We start from the raw sequence: 27,692 nt of genomic DNA, 5'->3' as shown, positions 1-27,692 counted from the left end.
AAGATTTCTTTTTGCTTCTATATGTTTGGGGATAATATTTCAGCTGAAGGTCAGATAGGGCCTAGCTTGAGAGAAAATGTAGATACCAGAAAATATTTTTTCCTTTGAATTCCTTATTATTCCTTGCCTCCCTGAATACAGATGATGATTTGCTGACCCTGAAGGGACAGGGTTATTTTCTCCTGTATGCTCCTGACATGTGCTATGGCATACAACTGGAGGGGTGCAGCAGAGAATTTATCATGATTCGACTTCTATATAGGAAAATCCTTGCCAGGGATTCTTTTGATACAAATTCCCAGAAGAAAAAAATTAAGGTACACACATAAATATAGCTTCTTCTTTTACTATGTTGCGGATATTTTTCTTTAGATACTAATTTTTATGTTGTACACTTCACTTGCATTTTCTGGGCATGGCAGGCAGGATAACACTATATTTTTTTGAAATCATGAGCTGAACTCATTAACAGAAGATTATTGTTTCCATTAGACATAATAACCACAAATGGCATGTGATTGCTGCAGTGCTATAGAATTTTCCCTTAGAAGTGCATGAAGTCCTGCCTTGCATCTCTGTAAATGGCACCATGATTTCCTGTTGGTTGAGTCAATCTGACAAGGATTGCTCTTCATAATTTGAAACCCTTTAAGTGCAGATGGAATAAACTGGTTCAGTGGGCATGAGTTACCTGTAACTATGTAAGCTGCTGGAAACCCATGCCTGGCTTGGTAAGTCATGAAAGTATGAGAGTGAAGCAGTTCAGGGTGTCAGTCCACCCAGAGAGGTCTGTACTGCTAAATGGAATCAGAGGAGTTTGACTTGCCCCTCAGTAAGGGACTTCTTTTGACTGTGCTGCTTTGTAGAAGCAAGATATATTTTCAAAAACATAGACTTCCAGCTGGGTCCTCCTATTTGAACAACAGATGTTTTTATGACTCATGTAGCTGTTGTGGTTTACCAATATTTTACAAGGTTACACGTAACTAAAGATCACTGAGCCATCTGTGCTTAGCACAGTTTAATGGTATCTGCTGGTTCAAAGAACCTGTATACTCTATTTAGAAAGCCTCTAGCTAGTTATCTAACTACAGGCATACGAAGGAAATACAGAAAGGCATATATATGGAATTTCTACCCTATGATTTGGTTGAATACCTGAAGCTCACATTTCCTGATTAGCCCAAATGTCAAACTAAATTTCTGAGCCATGATCTAGGTACAGAAAAACAGAAAAAACCCCAAAACCAAAACCAAAACCAAAACAAACAACAACAACAAAAACAACAAACAAAAAACCAAACAAAAACAAAAACAAAAACAAACACAAACAAACAAACAAACAAAAACAAAACAAAAAAACACAAACCCATTAAACCTTCTTCACAAGAACAACTTAGACTAGTAGGTGGAAAAAGATTGCATCACAAAATCTCAATATTCATCAATTTAGTAAATATACATACAACATCTAGTTTACCATATTTTAACACCTTTTATAGAAGAATTTATCTTCTAGAGAAACTGAATTCTGAAAGACCTCTTTTAGTGAACATACATGTCTTTAGAAAGACCACAGTGAAGAACCTTTTAACAATGTAGGTTTTTCCTAAATATCCCAGTCGTAGGTCTTGTGGCAGAAGCAAGATTTGTAGGCTATGGGTGATTTCTAATTCAATGAGGAGTGAAACAAAATTTCACTGTTGGTGAAATAATATACAATGCTAGTATCAGCTACCAGCAAGTGAAAAAAATACTGTGAGAAAGAAGGCCTCTTAGAAGTACAAAAAACTGACACAGTCGTGTTGTGGTTTAACTCCAGCTGGGCACTAAACACCATGCAGCCCCTCCCTCACTGCCCAATTTCCTCCTCTGAGGGGAGAAAAATCAGAAAGAAAAGGCAAACTTTGTGGGTTAAGATAAGAACAGTTTAATAATTACAGCAAAATAAAGCACGACAATAATACTACTAATTGTAATGATAATGGAAAGGAGAGAGAGGAATAAGCACAAGAGAAAAGACTGATACACCATTCAGTAGCTCAGCACATTTTGACTGATGCCTATCCCTGAGTGGGTATTGATGACCCATCTCTTCCCCAGTTTCTATCCTGAGTGTGACATTCTATGGGATGGAACATCCCTTTGGCCACTTTGGGTCAGGTGTCTTGGCCATGCACCCTCCTGGCTTCCTGTGCACCTTCTTGCTGGCAGAGCATGGGAAACTGGGAAGTCCTTGACTTAAGTAAGCTGTACCCACATGTCAGTATTTTTCAACCTTATTCTCATACTAAGCCCCAAAAACACAGCACTGTACCAGCTATTAGGAAAAAAAAATAACTCTTTCCCAGGTAAGACTTGGATTCCAAAGTATGAAGATAAAACAGTAAATTACATTCAGCTGCCATAAAAACCCCACAGGTGTTAGAGGAACTTATTGAGCCATTGGATAAATTAATTGCAGGATCATTATTTTTTACATGGAAGAATTTAACTCCCTAAGAACAAACAGGAGGATAGAGATGCTAGAACATGATATTTTAGCAGTTCTTTTACATAAATTTTGCATACAGATATTCAGTACCATCAAAATCCTTGTTTTTGCCTTTCACTAAGTTTCTGGTGTCTTATGATGCTGTATTGCTTGAAAATATATATCCATATATGTTTTTGTGTGTGTGTTTATATGATAAATTTTCATAGTCAGTGAATTATATTGTGAATTATGTATGCAAATTATATAATAAATGTTCACAGCCACAATACAATGCTGTACAGTGGCATTGTAACAATTAGTATTGAGAAATACAGTCTTGAAACCTAAGCACTTACTATCCACACATTTTAAAAAGTAACAGAAAAGCTGTATAATTAAGGAAAAGTAGATTACTTTCATCCATACTTATTCCTTTGAATTGCCAGATGAGCTCTGTAAACTAAACACAGAAGGTTGAAGAAGGTGGATTATACAATAATATCTGGTCATTATATTTGAATTCATTCATGTCAAAAAAACACAGTGTGGGTAATGCCACCATTTTATGGATTGCTTTTCCTGAGACCAAATTGTCCTTGTGTACTCAGGTGCAGAGCTCCACAAGCAAACACCAGCACTCACCACCACCACTATAACCACGTAATTTGAACTTTGAATATCTTCACTGCAGAGTGCAGAGAAGCAAAATGCACACATTTTTTTGTGTCACAGCGATTCAGTAATTTTTATTTCCTTTTTTTCTTGACAGAACTATGAACACTTTTCTGTTTGTCTGATTTTTTTTAATTTGAAATTAGGCCTATAAAGATGGTAAAGGAAAAAAACTTAGATGAATCATAGTAGAGAGCAAATACTGTGGCAGCAATACTTTGGGTATTCTGCACTTGAATATCATGCCCTATCGCTCAGATTTAATTCACTGTAACTAAATTTGTGTTCTCCTGGTTTACACTGGAGGAAAAATCAGGACCTTGGAGACAATCTAAAGCATAACAATCAATATTTGCAACTCTAAAAGTTCTCAAATGGATTCTGTGAACTTAATTTTCTTCTATAAAGCTACTGTTGGCACAGTTTGCAGCATAGCTTTCTAGCTACTGATACGTTATATTGCTGGCATGGTTCTGTAATTTTTCATTAGCTAGTGATTCAATATTCCCACTTTTCTTTATACCGAAATAGAAGGGATGTTCTTCAGTTGTTGTACTGAAAAATACTCTTGGGTATATTGTACCTAAAGGGAACAAATTCATTTAATATCAGCACATTATAAAACTGCAGTTACTCCAAACTGACAGTCATATTTTGAAATATTAAAGTTTGCTAGGGTTTTTTTTTTGATAGCCCTAGTTTGAACAGATAGAGAAACATGAACAATTTCATAATAGTATGCAAGATATTCAATTTGCATTCTTCCTTGTTGAATTTACAGTGACTCTTCAAAAAAAGGTAAAATATAATAAAAAGATTTTAAACAATATTAAAGTTCAAACCGATTTTGGATGTTTGCTAAGTGTAATTCCACATGCTAATATTTTCAATAGAGAAGTGTCTTTTTTCATTTAAGATATAATCTAACACAAAAATGTACCAGATTTAAGCTTGGATCTTCATGTGTTTTAATAGACAGAGGGGTTGAGGGATAAAGATGTTTTTAGAAAGCAGGAAAAAATACAGCAGGATGAATGAATCAGGACAGGGTTTAAAATAGCTACAGGTGAATAAAAATGTGTAATATATATATGTGTATATATATATATATATATATATAATATATATGCACTCTCACAGGTATGTGTTTGTAGGTAGACATGGATGTTGGGGGGGTTGAGGAGTGCTGCCCACCCCGGTGGGTGGTGGCACTTCCAGTACACTTCTGTTTGGGTAAAACAGGTGTTGCACTCTTTGGCTACAGAACAGTTTATTTTGAATGAAACTTAAGCTTGTAGGAGCCACTTGCAGCTAAGTAGAAGCTAAGTACTGGCCTAATGTAAACAGATAAGTGTCTGTTATAGTGTTTATAATACTGTAACAAATTGTTGAGCCCTTAAAGGGAACAGGGGAAAATGTTCTTACCTTAAAATATGTTTGTTTTCTTTCCTTAAGTCCTTTCTACCTCCTCACATGGAAATACTTCCTATCATGCAGACAAATTTGATGGAAAACTGTCTCTCCTGATGCAGCTGTTCCATTTTTTATAAGTGAGTACTCATTGACTTGGTACATAACAATAACCTTATGCGGTTTGGTCCTGTGATTTTATTTGGGAATCCATCTGGGGTGTAGACCTTGAAAGGAGGGAAAAGTATAGTTTATAATAGCTGCAACAGCTACTGATTAGGATACTCTTTATGAAGCTGAAAGTCTCCAGCTCAGCCACAGTTCTGAGCAAGACATTAGTAAAATCTGAAGTTCCAGCAGCCCAGCAAGTACTTAATCACTAAATGCTAAGGTATATAGAAAGATGTCTATTTTAGCAATGGTAGTTAAGTCCTATTCTGAGTTTAGTAATTTAAAAAACATGTCTCCTTTCTTAAAAATAAATAACTGTGAAACAAACCATTTCAATTTGACATGCCATACTTTCCCACAATATGAGAAAACAAGAAAAATATATTTTTATATCTCTTTCAAAGGTGTCAGGGAGAAATTAAGTATCAAAGTATGTGCTAAACTCAGCATCTTCATATTAGAAACTTGAAAATACTTTTTAAGAAATTTATGTAGTAAAATATTATCTCTTATTAGAACACTGGGCAGTGTAAGAATGGGTTTGAGACAATACCTACTACTTCTGTTTGCTGATTGGTTGAGGCTCTGTTAAGTGCTCAGAAGTACACAAGGATGTACATACATTTAGATGATGAGCTTATCTTGTCATATGCTTGTGCCCAAAATAGTATGACCTGCCAACTCTGGTGTATTTTATTTGGTTTTGTAACCAGATGTTATGATTTGCCTCTGAAACCTGAAGACACAACATGTGAGATTCAGAGAAGATGAAAAAAATTTAGTAGCCCTATTTTTAAATCTGCTGCCATTCATCAAAGTTATTCTTTTATCCACTGAAAGCTCATCATAAAATGAATAAAAATATTAGATTGCAAGGATGTAGGCTTCTCTGATTGGATGGCTGGCTTGGCATATGAGGGCAAAGCAGTAGATGTTACTTATCTTGACTTTTGATGTTTTTGATGCTCTCTTCCACAACACCCTCACAGATAAGCTAATTAAAAATGGGCTAGTGAACAGTTAGATGAGTCAAATACTGGATGAATTAGCAGACTGAAACAGTGTGAGCAGCAGAACAAAGGCCACCTGGAGGCCAGTCATCAGTGGTATACCACAAGAGTCTGCACTGGGTCCAGTACAGTTTGACTTCCTTATTTATAACTTAGAAGATGGGGACAATGTGCATACTCAGCAAGTTTGCTGATGATACAAAACTGGAAGAAGTGTTTGATTCGCCAGATGGTTTTGCTCTCCATCCTTCCTGGACCTCTTTGTTTTTAAGGGCTCTTTCCCAAGGTACTCTCCAAATCAGCATCCTGGATGGGCTGAAGTCTGCCTTCCAAAGCAGAAATTTTATTGATGGCCCTCCTTTTTTCACTGAATATTGAGAACTCTATTCCATGGTCACTGTACCCCAGAGCACCTCCCACTGCATCATCTCCCACCATCCCTTCTCTGTTTGTAGACAGGCGGTCTAGTGGAGCCCCTTCCCAGTAGCTGTGACAGGTGTGACAAGAAACTCTCTTGACACACTCTAAGAACTTCCTAGACTGTCACTTCTCTGCTGAGCCCAGTTCCCAGAAGATGTCCGGCAGGTTAAAGTCGCCCACAAGAAATAAATTTGAAAATAACCTACAGCACCCAATATTTTCAGGCAGTCTTCCATCCAAATACTAACCAGGCTCGACCCAGCTAAACTTCTGAGATCAGATGAAATCAGGTGTTCTCAGAGTGGTTTGTGGTTTGGCCATAGGCTTATAGTGATGTATTGATTATAACTATACCCTGGAGATATTTTTGAAGACATATCTCAAAATACCCCTTTACAGTAAGCAGTAAGCAAATGATTATTGCTCTTGAGCAGTTCTGTGCAATCTGTCTTATACTGTGAGAGACTGGAGGGATTGCTGTCTCAAAACATTTATTCATCTGCATGTGTGGGGGAAGAGGCAGATCAGGCCTTGCTTTTGGTGAGGTGAAGCACTGCCCTATACACCTTCCTCCTCTGGGCTGCTGTCCCAGCCCCCAGTGGCCATTTATCACCAGGAGATCAGAGGCAATGCTCCACACCCCACCTCTGGAGCCCCAACCCAGCTCCTAAGAGGCGAGATGACTGCAATTCCCACATGGGGGATGGACCCAGGAGGGCCAAGGGGTGTTTGAAGCTGAAAACAAGGAAAGCATGTCTTGAGCTAACCTCCTATTGGAACATCCATCAGCTGAGCACTGTTGGAACTAGGAGCGGTAGTTATGTTTGGTCTTTTCTAAATATTTTCTATTTAACTTTCTTCTTCTAATTCCCTCTTAGAATTTTTGAGTAACTTAAAATTGAATGGGTTAGAGTTTGCTAAGTTGAATGGGCTAAGTCAATACGTTGAGAACTGTTTTATGTTGATTGAATACTGCTTTAAACATTTTGCCAAAGTTCTTTGATTTTCTGAGGTTGCAAGTAAAGTTTTTGTTTTGACCACTTGAGAATAGCTTGTCAATATTTCTCTCATGCATCTGAGAGTATGTGAACAACCATAAGCCTTTTTAAAAGTCTTGTTGAGAGAGGTTTTCTGGGGTCTTGCATTTACATTACACTCAAGTCATCGCTTTTTATGATTGTTCTCTTTCCAAATTTCATTTTTTATCTTGCCTTTTCTAGTTTTGCCAGGATTTTACAAAGAAAGGAAATACACCTCTTATACACCTCAGCAAGATCAAGAGACAACACAGTGAGAAAATGCAATGTTTAGAATGTCCATCTCTCTTCTATGAAAGACATTGTAACCCAATTGCATTCCAGTCTTCTACCTTCTACTGTCTGGACTCTATGCATGTTCTTGCCTTGTGTTTAGACACTTTTAAACAAGACACAGCAATGACAGGAATGTCAATATTTCTAGCGAGAATTTTGTTTTTCAGTTTAGTAAATCTAGATTCAAAATGGCCAAACTACTATCACATATTTAATTTAAAAAGTTTCTTCCCCCTAGTTTCAAATATTACAGGGAAAGCATTTAACTTATATATTTAACAAATTAACATGAATAAAAATGAATTAATTGTACTGTTTTTAACATCAATCTATATCAGAAAATGTAGTCTTCTCAACTGTAATTTTTTACTTTAGTATCATTACCTAGAACTGAAAGTTTGTAGTGTGAAAGCAGTGTCTCCTAATGAGGTTTCATTGCAAACATTTGAGACATCACATTTCTAGTAGTTATATAAATTATTGCTTTTCTTGAAGTCTTATCTTTCTCATACAATCTTCAAATTCATCACATAGAACTACATTAATTTCACAAAGAAAGCAAAGCAGCTGCAAAAGAACTGTGGTTTTTAACACCTGAAATGTAAGCTTCAACTCATTAGAAGATTGAAAAATCATCTTTTATTTTTACTGCAATTCAAATCACCTTGCAATTTCTCTACTTCTCAAACATGCATCACACATTAGCATTTTTATGTAAAATCACTTCCTTTCTGAAATATTTAATTTTCATGCAATATGCTGGGAAAAAAAAAAATCTTGTTTTTCATTGTTGAAGAATATAGGCATAAAAGTGTTCTCCTGAAATGTACAATAATCTTAGGATTTTTACTTTAAAAATATTGACATTTGCCTACCACAGTAACTGCAATTATCAGTAGTTAGCAGTTTGAAGCAGAGTATTAATATTTCATTTTTATCTCACCAGTGGTCAATCTGGCACACAAAAGTAGCAGCAAATTCTGCTATATCCATATAAGAAGATATCCTGGATATGGCTGAGATGTTATTTTTTCCATAACAGTCTGTATGGTTCTATGGCCTAAATTTGTGACCAAATCCATATTGGTAACCCATCAGTGTTTCCATTGCTGGTGAGCAGTGCTTACACAGTGTCTGAGCCTTTTCTGTTTCTCACACTGCCCCCTCAGCGAGTAGCCCAGGGGTGCAGGGGTGGGCAAGAGGCTGCAGGGGACACAGGCAGGACAGATGGACCAAACTGACCAAAGGGATACTCCATCCCATAGGATGTCATGCTAAGCCTCATGGGGAAAATGTTTCCAAAGTAGCCTTTGTTTGGAGCACAGCTGGGGGAGGATGTTTTTGCATCACAGGAAGTCCATGTCACAGGTTTCCAGTGGGGTTTAGGCAGAGTCTCTGTGTAGTCAAACCATACGAAAGGCATTTACACTTCGCTGTATTATTTGCTTTCTCATATTGTGAGCATGATATGTGACAGTCTGAGCTTCTCAGTCTTGATTCTGCATCTCTTTTGCATTATCTGAAATGTCTGAATTTAGTGGGATTGACTTTTAAAGTTTTCTTTCTTAATTTGAACAAAACCAAAACATCTGGCTTTGATCCTTTCTAATTTGTCTAGTAACTGATTGTTCTTAAAGCAGCTCTGTTGAACCATTCGTTGTTCCTCAGTCTGAGCAAAATAGATCACTAAGGTGCAACAGTATTTGTGTCTTTATTGAATTCTTTATGCCAGTTCTGGTCTCTGTTCTGCTCAATGAAATTTATGAAAGTGATTATTGAAGAGTATTAAATTAAATCAAATAAATTTATCATTTTAAAAGTGACAGAGATATCTTCAATTCAGAAGCCTAAACATGATCATGAACTGTGAAGTAGTCTTCTTTTAAACAGAGTACTGCACTCAGATTCGATACAATCTTGATATACACCAGACAAACTCCAAAATAATAAGAAACATGAATTTTAGTTAATGTTTTTTATTGGTACTGTGGTAAAATTGCAAAAATGGTCTTTGCTACTAAGGTCTGAATTATTATTTCCTAAAAGTCTATTATAATTTTGATGTTCTCTCTGTAAGCATGTGCACAATTTGTGGTCTTTTAATTGGATGCCACTTTTTTGTATGATGCATCAGGGAATTTGTGCAATTATTAAAAAAAAAATATCTGCATGCACCACAATTATTCTTTGTACCTGCATTTGTTTTTCCTTGGAGTGCTGGTGAGTTAATGCAGTTAACACTAACTTCTATAGACCAACATTCACCTTTCATCTTCCAGATGAGTAGTCTCATCCTGTGATACATACTGTAAATTTAGAGATTTTTTTATGTTATATAATAAACTGCATACAAATACAGTCAAAATAAAGCCAAAAATGGAGTAACAGAGGTTATGCAGGAAACAGTCATTTAATGAATATTGTCTAATCCCTTATCCTTAATACACTGGATTCAATTCAGAAATGCATTATTTCATTCATGTATATATTTAATTTAATTTTAAGATAAATTAATTTATTTAATCATAATTGATATCTTGTGAGGAGAAAAGAGTAGTAAAAAAACCTGGAACTTCAGAAAGGTATGAACAGTTTAGTAAAAAACTATTAACTGGCTTAGAAATAAAGAAAAAAGGAGAAAGAAGCACAAGAGAAATATACAAGAGACTGCTTTTTAAGGTTTTCTGTAATGCATCAACAGTAGAGATTTTCTTCAAAAAGGTATGCAAGTGATTACTGCAGTCTAAACTCCCCTTATACAGAGTATAAAAAGATAAAGTGCTGCTCATAGGCATGATTTACATATTAATACATGTAAATTATGAAACAAATCATAACTCAGTGCATAGTGTTTACAGTTCATTGTGTGTCATGCTAGAGCAACTTGACAATGGAGATGATTAAGTTTATGTCAACTTCTATGGTCGCCTGGATTATACTACTGAATTTTCTGAGATTAATTAACTTGAGTAGCCTAATTACTGTCAGATGAGGCTCTTATAGGGAAATATTTAAAAGTAAGAAGGAAAAAGAGGCTGAATTAGAAACCGTCTGAATTTCTCTAAGTACTCTGAATATCTTCAGCAACACTTGTCTCTTGATCTTTAATCCAGAGTGAGCCCTTTCTGTGCTGCAGCTTTTAACTATATGACCGCCCAATAATGAGAACTATAGCTTGATCTTGCTGCAAAATATCTTTCTGTAGCTAAAATATTCTACCATCTCATACTTTCTAAATGTGTTTATATCAGTGCATTCCTCATCCATAACATTAACTGAAAAAAAATAAATGACAAGTTGCTTTGTTCTCAGTAGGCCCATTGAGATTCACAAGTTATGTTTTGCACTGAAGAAAGAGAAAAAAGCCTGCAGTGTTAGCTCATTTACCCATTAGTGAGACTTGGATTCCAATAATTGGTCCTATGAAAATTTAAGAACTAAAATTTAAGCAACTCAAAAGATTGAGGACAGCAAAATAACATAATTTTGTAGTGAAAGCATGACTTGGGAGGATGAATCTTGTGTGGTTAAGTGTCTTCATGCAAAACTTCTGTATAGTGAGAAGCTATAGCACGGTCACTGTGTTACTGGGGTCCCGCTGCTGCTTCTTTCCCTGTTACACCATTTAAAGGAAAAAGGCTGGTTATTACACTGCATTTGAGAAAAGATTTTGACAGTGATTCTTCACTGGAAAAGATACCTTCCTGACCTCTGGAGTTAATGTTAGAGCCACAGGCAAATGAGTGGGCCATTAACTGTTCTCTGGCTTGAGGTTAAGCTAACTGTGGAAAATTACTAGATATGACATGAGAAATTGCTGACAAAAGTTACAGATAACTTGAAGAATGGTGGGTGGGTCTCAAAGGCTGTAAAGGAATTACATGAGAAACAGCTAAATGCCATGGGCAGTTGGAGGATAGCATTGAGACCATTGAGAGGAGCACAGCATTGTAAGACCACTGTTTATCTGTAACATGAATACCACATATGACCAATACTATATCAGAATGCTATGTGTGGATATGGGTATCATAAATACAGGACCAGTATGGACAAGTAATTAGAGATAGGTTGTTTATCTGGGAGAAGACTGGCACTAAGAATGAAAGATACAAGAATGTGAAGAACTACACACAGATAATACAAATTTTGTGGCCAGGGTTGGGTTGTCATAGGTTACCAGTCAGGCAACCTCGTGCTTAGTTTTTGTAGCTGAAACAGGTCAATAAATCATAAGAGCTAAAACCGCATTTTTTTTAGTCAGGAGCACTGGAGTGGAAGTGCTGGGGAACTGTTGCCTCTTAATAGGAGGTTTACATCCAGACAGAAGGAATGTCTTGGTGTCACTATGCCAGTGCCTGTTACCTGCCCCATCAGCTACCCTCCACAAAATTAAATGTATTTCTGTGACATTAATGTTATATCAGTATATCCTGCTGCATTATTTAGAAGTCTCCCAGCTATGCATAAAGCCAGCAACTGGCCAATTCCTTCTTCTCCCCTGGCTCTGGCTTTCAGGCATTTATTAAGCCAGAACTTTATTCCATGCATTATAAGAAGAATCCAGCCATCTGATCTTCACTTATGGACTACTGTACTACTAACAGGACTTCAGGTAAGTCCTATAGGAAAATGCTATAGAATACTCACTTTTTGGACAATCAAAACAAAAGATGCCCATGGTGTTGAGTCCTTCCCAGGACCTCCAGTAAAAAATGTCCAGGTATACTCCTGACCTGCAGTATGAATTGCTCCTGTCTTGTGTACCATGTCCTTTCTATTTTGCCACACCTGAATCTTTATTACTGTTTCAACCTATCATCTTATTAGCCTACTTTTGACTTCTACTTACTTTTACTCAGTGAGTCTGTCAGTAGTGATGGGACAATGAGAAATCTCTTTACACTGAAAAAATGTATATTTCTATTAGCTATTAGGGGCTATGCCACAATATGTAAATAGTATTAGTACTATTATTACCATTATCATTATTATTGTTATTGACAAATATCATAACAATGACAACTTCATACATAAAATTATGTTTCTGGGTTAAGCTTATATTTTGAAAAATTATTTTGAAATGAGTAAGGTGGAACTCAAGATAGTCCTCAAATTTACTACAAGCATCTTCTGTAGAATAGCATAAAATAATGTAAGAGGGTTCTGTAAGGAATGTGGATGTAGTATGGCACTGTTATGTTTTTCCACATCAAAACCAATCCTAAATTACTTTTTTTATACAAGTTCAGTCCTAAAAGGAATTATGGGTATCGTTATCTTCAGCTATGAAGGCATACAAATTAGTCTACTTGCTTTTCTGTCAAATGAAAACCAAGTATCTCCTCAAACATATACATCAGAAAAGCTTGTGACTCCTTATTATTGAAGGAAATAATCCAGTAGAAAACAAGAATAAGATTCTATATGCCAGTCAATTATCTAGGTGTCAACATACATATAGGTTGACTGTCTACCCAGTATTAAGGCAAATATGAGCACTTGGTTTGCTGCTTCTGTTACTTTACTTGTAGAATTGCTACATGCTCCAGTGCTGTACCAAATCAAACCAAATGGCTAAATACGCTATAAAATCTCAACAAAAACCTTTGACTGAGAATAAATGATTTTACACATTGCTTGAAGCAGACTGGTTTTATAAGGTGACTGTTAGCTAGTGTTTTGTGAGGCAATGAACCTACAGAAATCTGGTTCTTATATTGTGGTTTTCAGAAATTTTTCAGGTATTCAGGTATTCTTCCACAGGATTCACTTCAATTTCATTAAACTTTTAATGTAGCTGTAAAAGGTCGGGTATAATTTATTATTGTACAGATTAGAAAGCATATTTTTATTCTTTTGTTATGGACAGAGTAAATCTCATTACTAACTCCAAGGTTTTTTTTGTGATTATTTAGACAGACTAAGAATTTTTTTTTAGGAAAATGAAGTAAAAATATTGTCTTAAAATAATTTATATTTATTTTAATGCATTTGCAATACATATATATTTATAATACAGGCATACATATATTTATAATATGCCTACAGGCATATATTTGGACACAGGCTATGTGTCCAAGTAATGGTGTTATCTGTTGATATGCCCTTCTAAGATCTTTAATAAATTATACTATCAAACAACGACTAAGATAAATAACAAGTTTGAAGGAAAATATCTCTTGCATATTCTTGGTTCCTTTCCCTTATATAGAAGAGATGTAGAAAAATTGTTCTTAGAAAAGTTCATTATACAAAATCAATTATTACCAAAATATCCACACCTGACAGTATTATATTCTTGTGGTCACCAGATGATGGCTAACCCCTCAAAATAAGCTAAAATTAGAACCTCTAAGGTAGTGTGGTTCCATGAAACATACAATAAAATGAACAACTTTCTTTAAAGACTATGGTTGAGTGATTTTTCTACTGCAAAATGCAGAAGTGAGGTTAGCAAGTTAAGGGCACTGCATCAAGAGCTGATTAATCTACTCTGAGAGAGTGAATATGTGTCTGCCATGCTAGAGCATAGACCATATGTTACACTATCACTTTCATTCCAACTGCATCTTAGCCGAGTGACAAGAATAATTTCTGACAAGCAAGGAATTTGACTAATACAAGCGATATCATCATTTGCTACAGCAGGATTGCTGAATGACTTGTGGCCCTAAGACTTACTCTTAGGCAACATACTACGACTTCATCTAATAGTGACAGTGTTTGTCATCTTTGAAAGGAGCTGAAGAAAATGTCATTTAAAGTCAGTACTTCAGAGTGCTGAGTGCAAGACAGAAATTAATGTAGCTTCTTTTAGATAACTATGTTTATGGTAGATATCTGAGGGGCACAATAAACAATGAAAATTCCTTTCACTGCAGACAATATTGTGCTGGAGAAAGTGTTAGAAACATATTACTTTTGGCACTAAATTACACATTCTAAGATGTCAACATATTGTTTGAAGCAAGTAAGGTCTATTTACCCTAATTCACATACAAATTCTTTGCTTCTCTTTTAAATCATACTAGTTAAAATTATAAATTTTGTTCACGAATGTGAAGTTCTCCAGATAAGTTTCTTTGTTGCCATAATGATTTATTTACCTAGTGACATAGTATTCAATTTAACAAATCAAATTTAATTAGTAATTCTATGGATTTTAAAACATTAAAAACTGAAGAGTCAGTTATCCCCGCTTTAGTGAGGGCAATCACTATGCTAACTGTTTCAATATCTGAAAGTGAAAGACACGAAATACATGATTTTGGGAACTGGTGTTTGACTAAATTCAGAAACTATTTAGTGAATCCTAAAGCAGTTCTTTTAGGATGGTTTGATTCTGATCACTTTGTAGCATTAAGCTGTACTGTATGCTTCACACAACTTAGCCTATTTAAAAAGTCAAAAAATCACACGAGACCTATGGCCTCTCTCAGGAAACATTAAAAATATGAAGAATTAACTAGACTTTATATAGCCTCCTAACCCATATTAAATGTGCCTCAGCATATATCTTACATAAACTATATTATTCTAAACTTAGTGAGAATACCATGGTTGGAACAGGACCTTTGGATCAGAATAAGAAGCATTTATTTTTTACATCTTTTTGTTCTCATTTTGGCTACTAGATATCTTTATATATATGCACAAAAATTTCAGTATCTCTGAAAAGGCATGTGCTAGCTTTATATATTACAAACTTTTAAAGAAGATAGAGATGCACAAGGCCATTGCTTCCCTTTGCCTTCTCTTTCACCCTTCCCTGAATTTTGTGGGGTAAAAAATAAAGATCATCTTTGTATCTGCAGAAGAAAAGGTTCAAATCCAGAAATCATTTGTTGCTGTTCTTATTGCTGAGAACTGAAGGAAGAGATATGGCAGAAGGGAAAGGAAAATGATCTGAAATTCTCCCTTCTGAGTTGAATGCCTTGGTTCCAGAGAATATGCAGTTAATGTTCCACCAGAGGGAAGCATAGCCTTCAGGGCAATAGGAAACTGTCAGTTAGCTAAGTACTCATTAAAAAGAAAAGAATTAGGGAGATTTAAGAGACTGACAAGAGAGGAAGACATCTGCTCATGGCCAGTCAGAAGCCTCCATCTGTGTGCCACCCTGGTTTTCTGAGTCTGCACTTGTCTCTACCATATGTGAAGCCAGAGCAGAGCAGAACAGGTGCTATTCCCTGAACAGCTATAATGGCTATGATATATGGGATTTACCTCCCAAGCCAAGCTCTGCATGATTTGGAGAAGAAACTTCCACTATTTCTTTATCAATTGCCATGCAGGGGACACCCTGGCAGACTGCAATACCATTCCATGTGGCTTGCACTTTAGTGATTTCTGATCAACTAGAAAAACCTTCAATGCTGCATGACACCAAGATGCCTATTATTCAAGATATGACTGCCTCTGTGGAAATTCAGTGCATCCATAGTAGATAAATTCCCCCAAGTATGTTTGAAAAGGTGGACTTCATATGTACTCCAATTCAGTCCCCATCTGTAAAAGACAAAGTAACATTTCCCAGCTTGGCTCACAAGGCCATACTTAGGATAAATTAAGCATTGTAATTCATGTTGCAATCAACAGTAAAGTGTTTCAGTGCCAATCAATAAAGGCCAAATGAAACAGAATCTATAACCTCTGAAATCGTTGACAATGCAGTACTTTGGGAATGTTAAATGCTCAGAAAGTGCAGGATTAAAGCTTTGAGCAAGAAGCCAATTGCAGTAACTCCCAGAGAAAGCTGTAAATAGAAAGTGTCTTCAATTTTGCCTGACCCTGGATTCCTTTCTGCTCTTTCTGAACTCTACACACAGGACTGAGAAAACCAATTCTCCATCAAGCACTTGCCTTAAAGGTGGGACACGGATACTTCTAAACCAAGTACCTTACCTGCAAGGCCCCATCTTCAACAAATCAGAAACCTGGCTGTTAGAGCTGTGGTGTCCAGCCTAACCAGTGGAAAATGTATATGGCTAATCAGCATTGCTGCAAGGCAGAATACCTAAAAAGCTTTTAGGAAATAGAACCTTTCCCTGGAATCTTTGTCCAAGGAAGAATAGGAATCATGCTCACCATTTTTCTTCAAGATGCCTGCTGACCCTTTTATATCTGTTATTACTAGGTCTTTTCCAGAAAACATATTTTCCAGGTCACATTTACACTTTATACATTTGATAATCTAAATTAAATTGACAACAGTGCTTTCATATTTCTAGTCTGTACAATAAATATTCTTCAAAAATGCTTTCCCCAAGTAAGTACCTGTCATTAGATTTCATGAATGCAGAATGCATAGAGAAAAAACTTATAGTGAGAGGGGATGGGAAAAAGTGTATTTATATTTAACTTTCTATTATAGGTATGTTCAGTGAAGCAGTATGAAGGATCTTATACCAAAATGAAGAATTTCCTAAGAGAGTTCTTTAATTTTATATTAGCTTATTCTCCCTCCAAAACATGGTGATTAATACACTGAGTTATATAAAAAATGGGAAAAAAAGCAGGCTTCATTGGTTTTAAAGGAGTCAGCAGTACTGGTGTTTCAAGCTGAGAAAATAATTGTCACCAATGATACTGAGTAGGATAGGAAGTTTATATGTTTCATATTCACCTAGTATTTATGTACTGCACAATTTCTTTTCAGATGATCTGTATTTTCCTTGAATGAAAATAAGTTCTTTTTGTATTTTTTCTTCAAAAACCAGCCAGTAGTTAGTTTTCATCTCATCTGTAATTCTGAGTTTCAGTGCCATCAGCTAAAGTAATAAACATTTCTGCCTGGAAGTGGTGCTTTAAAGAGATTCTTCTCAAAATTCATACCTTTAATTTAGCAAAGTATTGTTGAGAGTTTAAATAAATCTTTGCCAGATTTGAGAAGCAGTTGTATAGACAAATTCACAAACAATTCTTTGAAATTACAGAAACTAGAAGCTTTGCAGACAAAAACAAAGAAAAGAAAGGAAATATATGTAAAGCAGATACATTACTTGAACAGAAAACTTACATATTCCCCAAGGCATGGCAAACATTACTTTAAAACTCATTTGTTCAATCTTTTCCAAATCCTGGAATAAACAAAATGGTTGTTTGTAAGGCAGTTCATCTGAATTTGTTATTAGGAATGAAACATATGAAAGAAAAAAAAAAATTCAATCACTTGGAACAAAGTTAATTTAGCAGGGCTAAGTAGAAATCAAAATTTCTGTGTGACTTTATTTTTCTTTTTCCATCAAATCAAGATGAAACTTAGAACTATAAGAAGGAATAAAACTAAAACACTGTAAATTCTTACTTTATTTATGACTACTATGATGCATTATAATTTTTAGCCATAAATCTTTAGTTCTTATGAAATATAGCTTGTCTTGACAGCAGACAATGGGGCATTTGGTATCCCTGTGGTCTAACTTTTGCTTAGGTGATACCTGTAAAAAATGGTGATTTACTGTGGAGAAGAGGAAAACAAACAGAATCTCCAATGGTACCATATAACTTAGAGAATGCTTATTTCCATTCAGCTACATATATCAGGAATATGCCTGTGTTATACTATAGTAAATAAAAGAAGGATGTGTTCAAATGGATATTTATCATTGCATTTTATTTGTCTAAGCCACTTTTTTTAGGGGGAGATCTTTGCATTCTATGCTAAGGTATATTTTTCTAATAAAAGAATGTTCCTTTTTCAATTTTTATGATGGATGAAGAAGCCTTCATTACAACGTTAAAGGAACCTATTATTTTTCACATCAAAAGTAATTGGAAGAATGACACACATTTTATACAGGGAGCTGACAGTTGGCAAAATCCAGTTTGAGACCAGTAACCTAGTTGCAAACATCTTGAACTGTCCTGAATTTCTTAAATTGTTCCAGTCACAAAAAATATAGCTGCATAGGAGTTTTAATCATATCAAATAAAGAAATGTAATTTAATAATTGAAATATATGTGCTAAGAAAAATGAAAATTTGGGAATAAGCACTTACACATCTTTGAGACCACAGGTGAAAAACAATAGGAATTTATTGTGATGCCACTCACAGAAAAATTATTTTTTTATTTTCAGCAATTTTAATTATTTTAGTACTATTACATACTTGTTACAGAGATTCTTTCAGCATTATACATGCTGATCTTTCTCAAAAAAAAAAAAAAAGATCATAATGAAATAGTCTGAGTAGAAAGAGGAAGTCCATCACTAGAACTGTGGAAGTAATCACACAAAAATTGCTTGCTTTAATTGTTCTACCTAACTCTTCTATCTTAATTTTTCCTACTAAAAGTATATATAGAATTATAGGTTTGGTGGAAATTAAGAAATTTGATAAAAAATAAACACAATTCTTTTGTTACTTGCCTAATCGTGATAATATCAAATGCCTCAGAACAGCAATGATCTGCATTTCTTTTGACCTTGAGCATTCTAACCAAGTAGTAAAGCTACCATTCTTTGTACAAGTTTTACAAAAGTGCAAATGGTGACCTACAGAAAGTGCCTGGTATTACAGAATCAGATCAAGCTCATCATCACTAATGGAGAGTTTTAGTTAGTTTTCCATCAGTGTTACAGAATTTGCTTCCTCTCACCTTGTATGGGATGAAGCTTCACCACTGAGGATAACATGGTGCAATTATGACTAGATTTTCAAAAAGTCTTAGATATTGTGTAAGCATATAAAAGTTAGTTTGTACCTTTGCTATCTGTCTAAAAAGATAAAAGGGTCTTCAGGGACAGGTGTAAATAGCCAAGGTAATGAAAAATTAAACTGTGTTGCTGACTTATCAAGTTTCGCTCTGTTACCCAAAAATTGCTTTAATTGTTTATCTAATACTTCACTTCTGACTTGCATTTCCTGGCCATGCCATTAATCACGGCCATTCAAATTGTGATTTTAATATCATTTATTTCAGCTCTGTAAATTTATAAACCCATTAGTTGTAAAGATCCCACATTGAGAAAAACTATTAAGAAATTCAAGTGTTCTTTTAGTAGAATATGGATGAATATTCTGTTGCACATGTCTGCTTGTAGTGTCCTGTATTGATCAGAGTTTCATTACAAGTTAAGGTCAAATCTTGACAAAGTAGTTCAGAAGGTATTTAGTGCACTATATGCATTATTTTGAGTCACACACAGCATGACACAAGATAATTAAAATTTAATTGTTAGTTTATCACTTTCCAGAGTCAAGTAAACACCCACATTTTCTATGTTCATTCTAGTTTGTATAATTAAGGTCAGTTTTGTGGCATTGCATTGAAAGCAGCTACTGTGGCTTGCAAAAAAAGGTAGCTTTTAGTATCCAGTATTGCAAAATTATAGCAACAAAATTTCATTCTGAGACATCGCATCAAGTCAGAAAAATTGCCTGTGAGATTTGCTGGATAATGATGCCCCAACATTTGGCTGTGTCATAGGAAACCATTAAATCCTCCACAGTGAAGGAAATGTGTTTGTGATGTCTCACAGAAATCCACCTTTATCATGATCTGAGTTTTTTTTTATTTCCTTATGGACCAAACTCTTAAAAAATGGGATTTTTTTGGTGTTATGTAAGATTTCTAATCTGAATAATTCTGATCTATATATTTATACAAGATCAGATACATTTTCTTAGCCAAGTTGCTATTTTTTGGATGTTCAACTGTAGAGCTTCTTACAGAAACAAGTTTTTGCATGAACTTTTGAATTATAAAGGGAGAAGATCAATTTTCATCCTAACTTTTTCAGGCAACACATATACAGAAATCTGCAGTAAACCTAATCCTGTATCATCTTGCCCGATTGGAACAAAATACTATGAAACTATTTTTTTTTTCTAATTTAGAGAGCTATTGAACTTTTCTACAAGATATGCACTTTTTCAGTGGATGTAAAATACATGAATGTTATTTCAGTTTCTGCCAGTCATGCTGGCATGGAATAATTGCCTAGAGCAAAGAGTACATAGTCAGGGTGAAAACACTATTTCTGACTAAAAGTTTTCAAGATATGGAAATAATTTCTTATACAAAATCTATATAATAAATAAATTGAGAGTAAAAAAAACTTTGATCGTTGTGTTGTTCCATCAGGTATTAAAAGTTTTGCTTCTCATTTAGTTATTTACTTTCAATTGTTAAAATGCAATCAGTTTAAATCTTCAAATACAAAGTTGTTTTTACAGTAAAACTGGGTGTTTTGTTTCAAAGGGACCAACATAAAAGTTGTTTATGTGAAAAATAGCAGCTTGCTACTCTGACAAGTTCTTAATTATTAATGATACAGGCAGACCCCTTTGAAGGATGCTTAGTCACTGATAAAATTCTTTCATGATTTTTTGAGAAGTGAGAATTATGTTAAAATTAATTTTGGTAGTTGTTTGAGAAGAATGACTATTTTCCTGAAATAACACCAGTGTAGAAATGTTGAATGTTAGACTGATATCTCTTTGCTAGTGCAGGGTATAACAGTGTATCATCAGTATCTACTTTGCCATGGTATTGTAATGATTCATTATCACATACTCCTCCCTTTAACATTTCATTGGCATCTTTAAAAAAATGTGAAAAAACTGTAATTGGACAGCTTTCCTTAGTGTTACAGTTAGTCTAGGAAAGTTTTATATGAGTCAGTCAATTACTCTAAATCCTAGGTAAACAAATTTAATTCTACTTCCTGCAAAGCAGAGTTAAAAGCTTTCCCTTTTCCTGCTAATAATTTTGCAATATAAATAAAAGTAGTGAGTAATTTAAGTAAATGCTTTTTATTAAAATGTAATGTCCAAAGAGACCAATGACCACACACATTAATATCCTGATGAGAAACAACTTTCCACATTTATCACAACGTACTTGAGTCCTCAAGAGTCACAACTCAATAAAAAGTTACTTGTAATTCAGAAAATTGGCTGATGGGGCAGAATGCTGAACTGTTCTGTTATGCTTCAGACAAAGGTCAGAAAGACCATGTAAAATATAAACACCACAAAGTGTTTTTCAGAACTGTTTTATGTATCTTAGAGACACATCAGCAAAGAAAAAATAGAAAAAAAATTAAATTTGAAGTCTATAAAGAAAATATCTCAGGCAATGCAAATTTTTGTATATTAACCAAACTTTACTCGGAGGTATAAAGTCATTGAATGTGTTTTATTGGTGAAAACAGCTTTATTTCCCCCCACATAAAACTCCCTAAGTCCCTACAATATTTCTGAATTGAATGCAAAAATTTACCTGTAGGCATGGTTCAATTCATTCTTTCCCTTTTCAGTACCATAAACCACTATTATTCTATTCAGCTCCCACAATTAGTTAAAATTGTAATGAATTTTTAATCATCTTTTTACATATATTATTCTTAAATTTTCTTTTTCCAATGTAGAAAACAAGAAAGTATATATTTATCTTTTTATTACATGGAGAAATATAGGAAATTATGGTGAAAATCTATTGATCCTATTCCAAACCAGAAGCAGTAAGAGACAAATAGAGAAAAAATGAAAGAACTGGGAAGGAGTGTTATGTTCATACTGGACTGTTTATATCTACAAAACATTGATAAAGCTCCTAGCACTAATGTTACAACTACAAAAATATCCTTCAAGGTTCCAGATTTGTTTACATACAGTCCAGAAATACAATTCTAAAATGACTCTGATAAACTTTAGTAGCATAGGAAAGAATATGACCTTAATTTTGTAATTTTATCATTGCAGAAATATTCTTGCAAAATTAATTAGAAATAGAAAGAAATTCTATTTCAGTTTTAATTAAAATAAAGAGCAGTAAATTACTCTGACGAAATGGTCCACAGGGAATAGAAATGTTTGTTATTTTCCCTTTTACAACAGTGTGTAGAAAGTAAACACAAAATGCTACAAAATCCAAACAGAAGATTGAACTCAATTAAATTAACAATCTTTGCATAAGACACAACAACCAAGAATCCAACAGCGATAACTTTTCTCCACTCTTTTAAGAACTTCCAAGTAACTTAAAACCTCATTTTATAGTCATTAGTCTTTCATATGTCAAAGATCTGTTTCAGCTTGCTAACTACTTTGGCTTTGTTAACTTGTAATAAAATTGTATTAAACTAATTGTTTTTCATATAAATTCTCTAACATATTTGATTTGGTAAGGGTGAACACACCTTAGACAACTTAGGGTTTTACAAAGAACACCAAGACCTACTTCTCCATGTTTCAGAAAAAGAGCTGTAGGAAGATGCTGCCTCTCCTTTCAGAGACAAATTTTATACAGCAGAGCAAACTTGGAGGATGTTTTAGCCTGTGGTTATGCCCAGTTCTGTCATACATTTTATGGTTCCCCACAAGTTATTGAATATATCAATTTTTTGTTATGCTTTCTGAAAATGAGCTGTAATTCTATAGTTTAGATTATAAGTGTATAGTTTAGACTATAAGTGTATTATATGTGTTATAGATTATAAACTATGTTAAACAAGTAGGCTAACGCTACAAATATATGTTATGAAACATCATCACATTTATTAACTTTGCCTACTTCATTTAAAATTTAAAAAAAATGGTTTATTTGATGCAAAATATAGGACTTGGTTCTGTTATCCTCATAGGATCCAAGGTTATTGATAGCATTTCTTGGATGGGTGAAATTATGTTTTCAGGCATATATTACAAATGCCTATTTTTTTTTAATATTGCAGTGCATCTCTAAATTACTCTCACCTTAGCACCTCTCCTGAAAATTTGGATGTGGTAATTATGAATTATAATTTATTTAAACTCTTAATGTCAGAGGGATCAAAGGCCATACAGCTTTCTACAAAGAAAGTTCCTCACTGGTTTATAGCACAAGACCTATGTGAGACCTGTGCTTTAATAGAGCGGCTCCCTGTGCCTGCCTGTCACTGTTAATGATGTGTAATTTATGGAAATAGTAGACAGTAATTTCTAATCAGCAAAGCTGCAGCTAATAATGCTGGAATATATCATATAGGATTGATGTCAGATTTATAAAAAATGAAATTGACAGGTGAATTTGCTCCTATCAACAGCTGTAAGACAAGACTTTAGAAAAACAGTCAGTCTATTCACTAACTCATTGAAAATATTTAATCCTATTATTTTTAATAATTATTTATTAATAAATGTAGATATAATAATTCTAGAATGACAAAACATTCAGTAAGTTAATCCTTTACATTATATTTCAATACATAAAAATTTCTATTTTACTATTTTAATTTTTAATATATGAACTATGAACGAACTTTGAGTAGGTACTTATATCTAGCAGTTGGACAGGAAAGATCTCTGGATTTTTATTATAGCATTGCTATTCACATTACATGGCTTTTCTGTGACAGTTGTATGAATGGAACTTCATTTTTGAAATCACAAGGAAAGGTGTCTTCATTGCAACTGATATTCCTTAAACTGCATGAAATTATATTTTAAACATAAAATTGTGAACATAACTATGCAGTGTCACCTGCTCTTCAATGTTATCCACATAGGTTATTTGATGTTGACTTTTTACAAGTCAAAGTATTTGGGAGACATTATGTTTTGACACTAAAATCTTGGTTCAGCTGCTCTTACTTCTCCAGAGTAAAAGGTTTCTTACTGAACTAGGTTACTCATCAAATTTCTAATCTTTTCTTTACTATTCCTTCACCAACTTTATAAAAAAATCTGAGTGCCATCATAGGGGTGGGATGTGAGAAGGATTATATTTCTCTCAACAGTCTATGTTGGCTAGAGATAGACAATACCTTAAATCATCTCTAGTTCTGAATTTGACCACAGTACAGAAATGTCTAGGAATAGAAAGAATTCATCAGAAATTTTTGCAGTGTTTGCTAAATGTTTTCTATTTATAAATATCCATATATGTTAGCTTGCAGTTTGAAATTTGCGTGAAACTGCATGGAAAATGACTGAAGTAAACCTACTTTCTAGCTTATCCTAAACTCTTTATATAGATGATGTCTATCATATTACTACATATTCAGGATAGACATATGCGCTCAAACTGTGCAAAATATGGTAAGTATTTTTAAAATTAATCATGATAGTCATTATCATTTTGGGCTACACTGAGAAGGCAACAAATGTCTTCACTGATGACAGTGGAATAGACAAAATATGGCACTGGTGGAATGGAGCAGATTGTTCAAGCAGCTTGACTGATTGACTGTATCAGATATCACTAGTCTGGAATAATCTGCAGAATCAACACCAGCTGAAAGGAATTCCACTATTCATCTGGTTTCTGTAGAGCTCATCTGCTTATGGCAGAATGTGAAGCTTTTGAAAGTTTAAATAGAGAGGGTGATACTCATAATGAGGCATATATGTTTGTTAAGATGAAATAAACCCCACAAATCTTTTATATGTTTTTGTTCTTCCTGTTCTTGTTAGCTTGCCTGCTTCTGGGAAATGCAAATTTGCTTTATAACCAAGCATTGAGGGATGGGGAGAGTCTCAGGAAGCCAAACTGGATACCTTTTGGATAATGTATTTTTGTCATAATACAGGGGTAAACTGAATAGAGTTCTGACTTCTAATACTGCATCTTGCAAGGTAATGTTATATTCCATCTGGTCCTGGAATATCTTAGCATAGCTGTTACTTGCATATTTTACCATAGTTTTATTGTTCATATAGTTCTGTCTTCTAATTCTTGTGTGTTTGCATGATGTCCAAGGGCCATGAATAAGAGTGGCTGTAACTTAAATATAAGTCCCCTGAACCCATGAATAAATTTTTGTTATGGTCTTCAATGGGACAACTGGAAATAGGAATGTAACCTAATAGGAATGTAACATAAATGTCTTGCATTAGTAGATCATTCTTTTTTCTCTGCTGCTAATATCATATTCAGAATCTATACCAATACTGGAGATTCAGATAGTGAGTTAGCATATTATTCTTGTAACAAAATCGATAGAAACTTGCTGACTTGAATGAGCAAAGCATCAAATCTGCAATTAATGTCTCCAAAGGCTTAAAAAACCCCTTGAACTTTAATTACAGAAGCTCTGTTTAAAAATATGTACTAAAAGAATAAAGCATTTCTACTTTTTGTATATTGATAATCTTCTGTAAATCCTCAGATGAACAGAAAATTGAACCAATGAAAGGCAATTTGTAAGGGTGAAGTAAGAGGGGAAAGGTTTCATAACACTAACTAGCAATTGTTTAGATCAATAAATAACCAGACATCAAACACAGGAATGTGTCCAAGATATCTTAGGTAATGAATTTCTTTACTGATTCAATTCCTTAGGGACTAATTTCAGATAGTCATACAATGTATGCCAAAACTTCTACTTAGCATATTTTCTTCTGAGATAATAACTCCTGGTTTAATATCTAGGGATGTTTTATTTTCCCTGAAGCTGAAGAAGAGCAGGATTATTCCAGCAGGAAGTTGTAATGCTTGGGAATATCTCAGGCTCTGAGCTCTGATTTATATTAGGTTTTATCTGTTGCCCACCTTCAGGAGGATATTTCTATGGTTTTGCTGGTTTTTAATATCTGCCAAAGAGCAAATGACAGATATGTCTTCTCTGTACTAAGCCATCAATCAGAAGTGCAGTGCTGCTGGAGCTGTAATAGTCTAAGGATATAAGTGACGTAAATTTCCAGAGGGAGATAATATCTTTAATAAAATGATGGAGAAATAGATTTTTTGAGGAAAAGAGGCCATAAAATACTTTGGTCTCAGAGTGAATAACTGCCTGTTTCTACCTCTTTCCCACAATGTCAGGGATTTTATAATCTCTTGCCACTATTCTCCTCCATTAACTAGCCTATTTTCTGAAAGTATCTGTTTACTTAATGAAATTGAATTGAAGGTGTTTGTTCCAATGTACTTTATTTGGAACTGAGTATATTTTAGACCTCTAGTAAGAATTCCTTCCTTTTTTCCAGCTATTCCAATTGATCCAATACACTATACTACTTCTCCCTAAGAAATCTGCTTATTAACCAACAAGATTGGTAAGTGATTGTTAGTCTCTTTAGTGGAGGAATTCATCCTTCACTTGTACTTTTCACTGTACTGAAGCAAAACCCCTGTGTGAGCTTCTGTACTCAGTAAGATGATCTTCATGATCAGAAGAATCAGTTGAACTGGAGATTCTATTTGTTTTTATTTTCTCATTAGTCTTTTAAGTTAAAGAAACTTCACTTAGATTACACTTAGTTTATGACATAGCTAATATGAATGGAATAGTGTATGCAAGGCATTTTTGTTTAGCATGCAAAATCATAATACCAGCCTTCAAGGACCTTGTTAATATGCAATCTACAGTTACACAGATGAGGTGGTGCACTGAGAAATTCCTGTTCACTCTTTTCTAATCTGTGACAGATTTGTATCACAAGAACTGTTTAGAAAATACAGTGAAAAACACATTAATATGTTGATATAATTGAACTTATATGATAGCAGAAAGGAAGATATGTGGGAGTCATTAAATGGCTTGTGCACAAGTTAGAAGGATTATGGCTATCTTAAAATGCCACTCATTGTTATAACTAATTTTTCATTCAAATCTAAAAGAGTGTTTTCTGGGCACTTATTCTGATGACTTTGAAACATCTCCTAGTCCAAACATCTATGTACAAAGATACTTGTGTTTTTATCATTTGTTACTAGATATTTTGTATATTAGTTAGAATTAATCAGAAGAAAGTATTCTCTTAGTAAATATTTTTTTTTAGTATAGCTTGCCAGGGAAATTGCTAACAGAAACAAAAGCTAGTGCTTAGACTGACACATAGAGATAGAGAAGCCTATGAACAGCCTCTGTGGGCTTAATATGAAACAATACTTTGAGATGTGATAAATTATGGTCAGGAGTTCTCCAGAGCCGAAGAGACCATGACCTGCCCTTATAGTGGCATATGAATGTGATTAGAAAAGGAAGAACACTTGATAACTTTTTATTACTCTTTGTATTTTCATTGTGTGACAGCACAACAGGGAGAATAACTTCTGTAATGCTTCCACTTGCACTGCTAAAGGAAAGAGGGGCAAGAAGCCATCAGACCTTTCTGCTCCCAGCCTCTTTCACTGATGTAATTGAAAAGCACATGACCTTCAAAGAGGGCTGAGGTATAGAGCTGGGTTGCAAATACCATTCACTCAAAGAAGATCATGAGAGTGCAAACATTTAAAAATTGCATTATGTTGGAAAGGTATTTCAAGGGTAGATGTAGCATTAATAG

The sequence above is a fragment of the Lonchura striata genome, chromosome 4 (genome assembly GCF_050655825.1).
Source record: "Lonchura striata isolate lonStrDom1 chromosome 4, ASM5065582v1, whole genome shotgun sequence".
In the NCBI taxonomy this organism is placed as follows: Eukaryota; Metazoa; Chordata; class Aves; order Passeriformes; family Estrildidae; genus Lonchura; species Lonchura striata.
Note: the sequence above shows the minus strand (reverse complement) of the source record.